Source organism: Gymnodraco acuticeps, unplaced genomic scaffold, assembly GCF_902827175.1.
Source record: "Gymnodraco acuticeps unplaced genomic scaffold, fGymAcu1.1, whole genome shotgun sequence".
In the NCBI taxonomy this organism is placed as follows: Eukaryota; Metazoa; Chordata; class Actinopteri; order Perciformes; family Bathydraconidae; genus Gymnodraco; species Gymnodraco acuticeps.
In genome coordinates, this window is record NW_022992199.1 from 205,409 (window position 1) to 216,592 (window position 11,184).

Consider the following 11,184-nt stretch of genomic DNA (forward strand, 5'->3'; position numbering starts at 1 on the left):
AAATTAAATTAATTCTATTCTGAAAATAACTGCTCCAGCACCTGCAGCTCTGAGGATGCTCCAGCTCCTAATCTCTCATTGGTAACGTTTGAATGTCATCCTCTGAAGTGTGACACTAATGTAAGTCAAGGTCTTCTTTTAGTTTTTTTCTGCAGAATTATTTCAATTAAGTGATGCTGTAATGTTGTTGGCCAGGAGGCTTTGCAGTGTGCCAGCGTCCAACAGTAATGAGCAGAGAACATGGGCTTTCTTAATGTAGCCTAAATTAGCATTTTGCTCACTGCAGAACTTAAGGCAAATTACACCTCTTCGTCTGCCAAATCCTACTCTGCTGCTGAAATAAATACTTCCCCTTTTCTAATGAGTAATGTTACTTTTTGACACTGTTAAAATAACACGTTGACTATACAGAGCAATAAATTAAGCACAAAACACTTTTCTTTCGGTATTGATTAGCAGTTTATCCCTCCTTTGTGTTTGAGTCCCAGAGCGTTGATGTCAGTGTGTCTGAACCTGGTTAACTGCTCAGAGCTTATTCTCAGCTCTCAGGGTGGAACAAGCACTTGCAGCTTGTTGTATGCATTAATTATTCCTCACCTTATGATGTCTCATCATTATCACAAGTATAATAATAACCCCAACCCTAACCCTAACCCATCAACTTCGTAAAATAATTTTTCGGAACAATACAGCAGTACCACTCCTCTCCCTTATTCTTTAGCACAGCCTACAAAGTCATTTTTTAATCGTTGGAGATGTCAAAATCAATGCAAGCCTCATCACACTTTTCTCCGCTCCAGTTTTACAAGTAGATGGCTATTCAAGGGCCAGGGTCGAGCACCCCAAAGATCTGCCAGGTCTACCCACCCTACCTCTTGGCCACACTGGGAAATGTTTCTATAGAGTGATGCAGTAATGAGTCCTAAAACACGGAAAAAATAGCATTTTAGCTCTTCAAGTTCCCTCGTCCTGAAGTCAATGGTATTTTTTAAGTGTTTGTGGTTAGAAGACTGAATTACCATCTGTGGTTAACGCAAGCTTACGATATGTTCACATTTTGTTCTAAGACATAAAATACGACAGCAACAACGTTAATGTCCGCGGCTTATATGTGTCATAAAAATGGCGGTTGCTAACAAGTGACTAAATAAACGACTAAACGTCATCAGGCTGACATTAGATTAGTGGTGTTGATGTGCAGCCATGAGACCGTGATGTAGTTTGTTTATAGCGTTATTTCAGCTTTTTATTTCAGTTAATTGCATTTATCCTTCAAAAATCTGATCAAAGCGTGTCAAAGAAGTGTGTTGGTCGGGATGATTCTTTTCTGCAATATACAGAAATCCAATGGGAAATCTCATTGCTTTTTGTCGAGGGACCCGTTTTGGGATCCAAACCAATCACCCAATACTGTACATTCCCAAATGCAGACAACACACTTCGCGGTCGGTCAAGTTGGCAAACAATGATTTGAAAATGAAAATGTCCAAGTAAAAACACTTTTCATCTTAAAAATGTTAAAGAAAACGATCAAGAGGGTCAATATCACTATAAAGTAACTCTCAGTTATCATGAAAATGTAGCAGAATAATGAAACTCTGAGGTCTTATTATAAAAGGCCAAACATTTACACACATATCAGTACAATGATAAGTCTCTTGAAATGTGTTTCCTTCATTTTATACCTTATTGATCACGTACCATTGGATGTACGTGATTTTGGCATGTCACACACACTGCTCTGCTAACTACAGTGTGTGTAATAAGTGCTTAAATTATACTACATTTAACAAATAATGATATGGTTCTATTGTCCATCATGTGTATTCTATTTTCATAATAATATTGAACATGTTTCATGTGTTCCTGACATTTGCTGTCCACCCTGTCATTAAGGGGTAACTGTCTTTCCTCAATGCAGATGAGACATTGGCTAGTTGCAAAGTAAGTTTTTTAACTTATATTTCGACATTTTAATCATATTATGTGTGTAGTTGGATGTTGTCAAGCTTAACATGTCCACTCTGGCATAGTGAAATGTCAATTAATAGAAAAACCTTTCAGAAATTCGAAATATATTTGTTAAACAGTACACAGTCACCTTGCTAACTGAATCATGTTGCTAACTGAAGGTCCACCATGTGTTCATTAAATGCTAATATTAGCCAAAAATGTCCACCCTGTCATTGTCCACCCTGTCAGCAAGCCTTCCATTAATAATATAACATGTACATTTTCAGAAAGCTTCTCAACAATATATTTCAGTTAATGGAAAAAGTATTTGGATAATAATTAAATTATGGCAAACTATTTGTAACCACCCTGTCAGCAAGCCTTCCCATGACAGGGTGGACATGGTACAAATAGTTTGCCATCATTTCATTATTATCCAAATACTTTTTCCATTAACTGAAATATATTGTTGAGAAAGGGACTATAGCTTTCTGAAAATGTACATTTTATAATCACTATGTAATTACAATATATTTACTCTTTGAATGTTGTCCATGACAGGGTGGATACATGTACTTGCAGTTCATTTATAAAAAGTGTGGGAGCTTGACCAACATCCATTTCTAACAGCATAACGTATACTTAATACAATGAATATGAAGTTTAATGGAAAATCTCAGACTTTTTTTTTGGAAATGGGGAAGTCTCAAATGCACCGTATGGTGATATTGACTCAAGTAGTTCCTTTCCCTCCAAGCTCAACACTATTTCTGCCACAAGTAAATAAGCAAAAGGCTTTGTTGTTCAGTCAACACAATATTCAGTTTGTTCAATCATAGTGTTTTGGAAAGTACTACTGGTGGATAGTCCATTTTAACCCAGTTGTTCTGGTATGACTTGTCAAAAGGGTTATAATGAGTGAAAATGTATTCATTGGGCCATTGTTGACAAGTGGCAGGAAAACGTTTACATAAAAGCCAGCTCAGTTTTCCTTGGATGTTCATCAACTCTGCTGGATGCACATGCAGGGTCACGCTGCAGATCAGCTTCCACTGATGCATATTTCCTATCCGCCGGCTTCCCGTTTGCCTTTAAACCCAACGTGGAATAGTGTGAGCAGGTAGAGACAGAGGTGCAGAATGAATGGGCGGCAGAGACAGCAGCGAGGTGGACCAGAGAGATTAGCTGGGAAATTGACACTGACAAATCTCATACATTAAGGCTTCCTGGGAGGCAGCTATCGGTAGACGAGGCGGCAGGCACCATATCCCACAAATGGCACTGGGTTTCTTTAATACTCTGCCTGCAGCACGTTGGAAAGCAAAAAAAAACACCCTCCCGTCTAGTGCATGGAAGATAAGGAAGCCAGGTGTGCTCAGAGGCATTTCATTTGACTAATGTGTTTACCGCTAGAATAATGAATAGAGTTGAGGAAGATGAGTAATTAATTTGAGCTGTTATAACAAAGCAAATATGGGCAAAACTGTTTCATTTCCCTTTGGAACTAGATTTTCTTTTTTTCCTCCCCCTTTCTCGCCTGCTTTAATGAGATAAACCCAGCCTGCTTTGATAAGGAGTCTTAGTTACGAGGGTGTTTGCTTACATTTTATGTATGAAAACGAAGGACATACAACATTTACATACATTTCCTATCTTTTGAGTTTTCACAGAGGCTTCAAAGATGACCTATTATTCCTTTAGAACAACAGAAATTCATATTTATCCTCAGACAATACAGAATTGAATTAACAAATTCAAAGTTTTATCTTTAGCAGCTATCGTCAAGGTTGAGAATAGCCCATTTCCCCTCAGTAAACCGTTTGAAAATCATATATATTGTATGTACGATCACTGAGAGGGTCTAATTACCAAACATAAACAACTCTCTGGCCGTTACAGCCACACTGCTTGGTGTTTGCCGAGTGCTATTCTCAGTGACTTAACCCCGCTCAAGTGGTTCATTGTGTGTTCCTTCCATCTTTATTTATTTTGGACAGTGAACCTGTTCTCCTGAAATAGGACCAGTGCCTTTGCTGTTACCTAGCAACAAAGTGAGTCCTCGGGACTTAGCACCTTCCAGGATATTTTCCCCTTCCCCCTACACCTTAAAACTTGTCCTCTTTTGCCGTGTGTGTTAACTGTGATGGTTATTCTCGCGTCCAGGAAAGAGAAGCTTAAAAAGGAGACTAAATGGAGTCTCTGAGATGTTTTCAAATCGGTACTTTAATTAATAAAAAGCGTGGTAAAGTCACAAACAGGATATTGTCCGACAGAAAAGCAGCTGTCTCTGGCCCTCGCTAGCAGAGAAAAGAGGCCGAACCGCTCAGGTGCTGCTGTTATATAGCTTCTGCAGGCTCCTCCCTGCGGGCCGGCCCTCCACATCTTAATGTCCGTTGTTACGTTTAAACAGAGGATTCAGGCATTGTACATTCAATATATACTTAAACACGCCTCTTCTCCTCATATTGTCTTTCATCACTTTTCCTTTAACACATTCTAAACGTTGTAGTTAATATTCTAAAAAATACAGAAAATACTTCACGGCTGGTTTGGTTTCTGGTCATGCCGGATGTTGTCACATCTTACCCACGTCTGTAAACAATAACTTTATTCAAATAAACTATACCTTCATTTAATATTCAGCAATAATAATACTTCTATAGTTGCAGTATTAAAATCAGTAGGTTTCGGTGTGCATCACTCCATGTCATCTCGCTACTAAATTAACCTCTATAAGAAATGGTAAACTAGCCACAGGCTAACCGGAGATGAAGGATTTTCAGAATAAAAGCTTAACTGGTTGTGCACAATAATTTTCTGGTTTTTCAGTATAAAACAGCATTTAAACTGAAGGTACATTTAAGGTACATTATGCCATCAAAACATTGATTTTAATTTCTAACATGTGGAAACACATTTCTTTGCATATTGTTCAGGACATTTTAAGTGCAGTTTGCAATGATTTGCTTTTAGTTTTAGAATTAGAAACGGAGGATTCGAAGGAAACCCTCTTTATTTGTCACACGTATGTACATGTAGACAGAAGAAAGACATTTGACCTGCGTTACTGCATGCAAGGATTGGCACACGATAAGACATGTAAAAAATGTATAGAAACACTGATGAATGTAATTTACATTTAGGGCTAATCCAGTTCTCTTTACACCTCGTGAAACAAAGTACAACATTTCTGAGATATCCAGCCCTAAACTACAGTTACTCTGGAAGAGGTAGCATTACCCCAACCTGTGTAGTGAGTGTTTTCAGAAATGCAGTCCAACATTCAGAGTGTTTTCACCCCCTGATCACTTTGCCTTTTACCTATTCAGTCTCCTTGTGGCAGTAGACCGTTGTGGCACACTGTGAAGTTTGACCTCTGCATTAGCACTAGGATGGGTGGGCAGCTTGTGTCTGGTGCCTCACCCAGTGTGATGGAAACTTCTGAAGCAATGGAGATGAGACTCAGAGAGAGATACGAGGAGAGCAGGAACTTTGATGGCAAATTGGAGCTTCGGCCGGAGAATTCACAAGACATGTTCAGAAGATCTCTACCCCAGACCCATGTATTTAGCTGGTTCTGAGAGAGTAATCAACATTGTGCATAACAAGATAAAGCACTGTAATAACACCTCTATCAGCTGACGCCAACAGGCAGGAACAGGGAAAGAAAACACTGACAGCACGGCAGCCAAGGTTGCATGACTGTGCTCAGTGAGGGCAGTACACACTGATACACTGGGTCAAAGGTGTGGGCCAAGGAAAATATTTCCCCAACACCCAGGAGGTGAACTGGGACCTCTCCAAGAACCAGTCCACACTCCCTACTTCGATCTGTTCGGGGACTTGAACCGGCAACCCTACAGTTCCCAAACCAATGAGCCACTGCCACCCAGTGTGTTTTAAATGACACCGTCACAATGAGGACTGTTTTACCAATGTATGAGCTACTGTGGTGATTAGGATGTCAATTATGTGTGTATTTATATTTGCCCGTTGCTTTGGTTGTAGTCATAATAGAATACATTCATGATCACTCTTACAATATTACGAACATGTAAAGGTTTAGTTGTATATAAAGCCTAATAATTGTACAGTAATATGGCACAGACACCTCTTTGCAGCAGCAGCAGCTTCACACAGACCATTTTCTTGTGAATTCATCAGACTTTTTATGTTGGTGCTTCATCAAGGAGACAAGCTGTTAAATATTCATGACTGCGTTGTGTTCTTAAAATAAGGCTCATTAGCACTCCCAGCCTCTTTTCAAGTTCCGCCCTTCTCTTGTCACTCTCAAAAGAGCAACACAAACATGTTATTCATCTCGCACAATCTCCGCACTCAAGGTGGGTTGCCGTGTTACACCGAACGATGCCTCTATCTTGAAATCAGACCGTTTCCAATGCTTATTAGATTTTTAGTAGAACCCGTAAGAGTATTGAGTGAATCAGTTTAAGTGTTGTGAAAGATGTTGTGCTGAAATGGCAGAATCGATTTCTTAAAATAATGGGAACATATGCTCCTAACAGGATCAAGATTACTCCATTTCTCCCTAAAAAATAAATAAATATTGTGAGCACACTGGCTCAGTAGCTAAATGTCAAAGCTCCTTAAGCTTTTCTTGCTGGGTTCTTTTTTTGTTGAGTTTGCATGATCACCTCCTCTCCATATACATTTCCCCAGGGTGCAGAATTGGACACTAAATGAGTAAGAATAGGTTGTCTGGCAGCGTTACTTGATTGACTTAAAGAGATCTGCAGTGTGAGATACATCAGTGCATGCTAGGATCGTGTATTGAACGAGTGAGAACCAGTGAAAATGGATGGAAACATTGATGGATAGGTTCAAAAAATTAAATTAGTAAAAATTGTAATCCAGTTCTTGTTACGGCCCGTCCACACAGCGGCTTTGGAAAAAGCTTGCCGGCGGGCGTGTCTGAAGCTCGACCAACAACCAATCACATGAATCTCCCGCCCCTGACACACAAGCAGCGGTTTGATTGGCTAGAGCTTGTACTGGCATATGATTTGATGACGCTTCCACCGAAAGCTTCAGAAGCTTCAAAAGTTGAACACTGCTCAACTTTTGCAGCCTGAAACGCCAGGAAAGCTCCGCTCTGCTTCCCACAATGCAGTTCGGCGAAAAGTGACGTCACCCCATTCAAAGTGAATTGGAATAAGCTTCCAACGCCGCTGTGTGGACGGGCCGTTAGGGAATAATTTGCTTAGGTATTCAACCTTCGACCCAGTTCATAATTTTCTCCTCTCACTGTCTCCTTTCCCACGACATAGGTCTACGGCCTTGGGTATTGCTGCTATCTCTCTTAAGGAGGAGCAGCTTGGGCGCATTGTTGTTGACAGTCTATGACAGAGCACAAGCCAGCATGAGGTAGTTTACTGTTCAGGGACGTAGGTTCCCTGGCGCACATTCTTTTCTATGGACGAGAGCTCTAGTTAGATTCAGGGTCCATATTTATTCAGTCTCACTGATGAAGAATGTTGATGATTACACTCTGAACTAGTTAAAACCTCGAGCTACAGAAGAGTTCTTCAGAATTGGTTTGGCGACCGCTGTGTCAACTCGTGACACACCACCTGTCTTGTCAATTCTCCGGCCGAAGCTCCAAATAAGCCGTCAGTGTTTGCCGTCAAAGCTCCAGCTCTCCTCGTGTCTCTCTGAGTCCTGACTCTCCATTGCTACAGAAGTTTCCCCAACAGTTCTCTTTACACTTTATGACAATGTCATCATTTCTGGGATATACTGTAGGGCCCCTAAAAAGTACAGAAGTGCAATAGTTAGTAAATGTTCGTAAATAGTAAATGCATCCAACACTCAGCGATTATTTTCGACTTCTGATCAGTTAGCCGGGAGAAATGTTTCACAGCTTCTAAACGTTGTCTTAAGAAGCGCTGCTTATTCAGCCTCGGTTTGGCAGTGGAGTGTCAAGGTTTCTGCCGTCAGACCAAAACATTCCAAAACTAACCTTGTAAAATGACATTGATCACATTTGACTGTTAAGGCACACTGAATGTGTTGTTTAATTGTCCCCCGCTGTCACTGCAAAGAGAAAAATAATCCTTCATCTGCTCCGTGTGCTGACATGAAAAGTGAGCGCACAGTCTTCGTTCACCTTTATTTCATTGAATGCAAGGACATGTCATTCTATTAAATGCATGTGATTTTCAGCAAAAATGATCTGATGGACGAGAATCATGTGCAAACACTGACTTTTAGTACTTCAAATCTTCTGAGTATTGCAGACAGAAGAGACTTTCTGTAGGAATTTGTTCTCATTCAGAGTTAAATAAAAGAGATATGCGTTTCCGTGGCAAAATGGAGAGTTCATAAAAACAAAAATAAATACCACAACGTTGGTATTGGCAGCGGCTAATACCTTTGACATTGGTGCATCCCTAATTCACAAAAACTCATCCATTCAAGGTGCCATCTGCTCAGGGAGACTAACATTTACACTTTGCAACCTGGGGTTAAATATATTGCCCGAAGGACACTTTGAGATGTTTAGGGGCTGGGAATCAAACTACCAACCTACCTTCTGATTGGGAGGCAACCAATACCTCAAAGCCAGTCAAAGCGATGATTTTGGTCTAGCTACGATAAACACTATTCATCAGTACATTCTTCATTATAAATGGGAGCTTTGGAGTGACTTGAAGTCACCCCTGTATTTAATATGAACCATCTCCACTTTATATTAGGTGTAACATAGGACCTACCTCATAACATCCCATAAGGTAAGCTTTTAGTAATCATTAATGATTTCATTTAAGTGATGAATATGCTATTAGGAGTGTATTTCTGCATCTGGGATTTTGGCGGCCCTTGTTTACTGTAATGTGTGTGGTGTGAATTCGGAGCACTTTATTGAATATAAATCTCTTTAATAGGTAAGTGGATAATGACTACCCGTTTTTACTAATCCATCTGTTGCCTTCCATGCAAATAGTAAAAATCCAGTTTTGTTTCAAGCATTTTCAAAACATACACACACACTTTAATAAGTCATTTCAGCAGGAGAGGTTCTCCTCACTTACAGGCTTGGTCCACCCATCGGCAACCTATTAACATCCACTTTATCAGTGCTTCCATATTTCATTAACTGCTTCATCAAACTTTAATGCAGTCCTGCTGCTGCAGGTTTGTGTTTTTAGTGCAAAGTCATGTCTGGATTGAAAGCTTTACCTATACGTCTCCTGGTCGAGTCTTAACCACAGCTCCATCCGGAAATTATAGGCTTATTCTCTCGCAGCCAGGTTATTATGACCTCGACGCATACATGCTCCCTATGGCGCCACATATCCAGATCTTGGATGGATTGTTGCTTTGAAAAGGACATCATTAGTGGTGCAAAATGATTTCACAAAGCCAAAACCTGCTGAGAGCAGATGATGGGCCGGGCGCCAGTGGGTTTTCGCTCTCTTTCTCTGCGGACATGGCATTCAGCTGCTGTGCCACACTAAAGCATGTCTGGGGTAATATGCTGCTCTCAGATTGCTGGAGTCCTACTGAGCCTGCGGGCGGACGATTAGCCCAGAGCTGATCGCAGTGACCAGGGCCAAGCAGCCATAGATGAATAGTGGAGGAGATTGGACGGGAAAATAATAGGCGGTGTACAGATGTGTGTGTCCATAATGTGCAGAAAATGTGTTGGTGTCAGAGTGGTTTAAGTGCTAAAACCAAATCCATTTGCTATTGGATTGTTGAAATTATTTTTGAAAAGACCTAGCCAGCATGGTTTCATGTAAAAATGCATGCCAGCATCAAACAGAGCGCCAACGTGAATGAGAACGATTTTAAAAAGGGGTGACTCTGAATGTGGCAATCACTCTGAATAACTAAAATGGCAAGCGGTGACTCACAAAGTGTTTTCAGCATTACTGAGAATGCCACTGGTTATTTCAATTCGACCCCGGTTCAATGTGCCACATGTCAGATGGTTTTTCTATGGTAACAGTGCAATTCGATGCTTAGCCTGGGAGCCATTGCTCTTGCATTGTGCTCGCTGCATTCTGATAGCCTTATGATAGCACCCACGGTATTTTGCAAAAAGAAAGAAGTGGAAAAAATAAACCTCATTTGGGGATCAAAGCTCAAACAAATGCTCAGTCTCCAAAGTATATTCTATTTCAGAGCTGTAGGCTATATCTTTTGATGACGTCTCGTATTACACTCTTGGTTTCTGGGCCGAGGGAGGGTTGCTCATGTTCACAAATATTGGTTGAAACTAGTCCAAAGGAAAGATGTGTTTCTCATAAAAAAGCGAGTAGAAATCCAGTTGTATTTACTCAGGCTAGATGAACCTGAAATTCTCTTTAAAGCTTTTCAAGAAAGAAGAAAAAAGCATGTGATTTATGCAGGAAAACTCTGCAAAGGCTATCTAAGTCACTGCTGTCCTGAAGGCACAATATATGAACTGTCTGATAGTCAGTGCCATCTGTTAACACTACATATATCATTGTAATAGGTTTCTTGTATGCCATACTTTCTTAGATGGTGTGTGTAATGTAGGGATATTGAGTCTGACAAATGGTTTAAATTCCAGTTTCTATCTCATAAAAAAATATTAATAATATAGCAATAACAAATAGTCATGTAACTTAATGGAAAGTCTGTTCACGTTAGCCTTAGCTCCGTTATTTACCCATGCCAAAAGCTAACGTTAACCAACACCTTAACACAAATTCAACATGAATTTGTTGTTGACAGTGTAGCTAGGAAAAAAGAAGGGACACATCATTCAGAAGTTCACTCAGCCCTCAGGAGTGTAATGTGTCATCTTAGGTTCACGCCACTACTGTCACAGGTATTGGTTCTTGTGACATGCTAGTGTCTATAAATGCCTACTCATTTAGTTTCTCTGATTGTATCTTGTGTCTATCACACTTGTGTGCTTCCTTTTTTTGCTGGTATGTTTAATCCACTGATTGTCACTTAAAGACACACTGCATTTTTTGTTTGTGTGTGTATCTGCACCTCTGAACAAAAGGGTAAGATGTTGGTTAGCATGTTGAATAAAGCAGCAAAAACCAGGTGGTGTATACTAAAATAAATGTTTTTTACCAAACCCAAACAATGTTAAATATAAACAACTTGGTATTAAAAGAGAGACACTGAAACGAACAAACAAAATAAACTGTAACACAACAACAAAAAAGACCATAGCCTCGGAGCAAGCTGCTCTGCTTCTACTTATAGATCTGTTCACCTCGTCAG

The 11,184-nt window shown here is 40.1% G+C and overlaps 1 protein-coding gene across 6 annotated transcripts in view; it reads left to right on the plus strand.

The window, feature by feature from the left end:
• mgat4c (mgat4 family member C) overlaps nucleotides 1-11,184 on the plus strand; it is a 141,655-nt gene that overhangs the window by 23,133 nt on the left and 107,338 nt on the right. For 2 of the 6 annotated variants that reach the window (XM_034205557.1, XM_034205559.1), the window contains exon 3: nucleotides 1,922-1,944. The exons of the other annotated variants lie outside the window; for them this stretch is intronic. The gene's annotated coding sequence lies outside the window, so the exon portion shown is untranslated. The remainder of the gene's footprint in view (nucleotides 1-1,921; nucleotides 1,945-11,184) is intronic. 6 annotated transcript variants of the gene reach the window in all.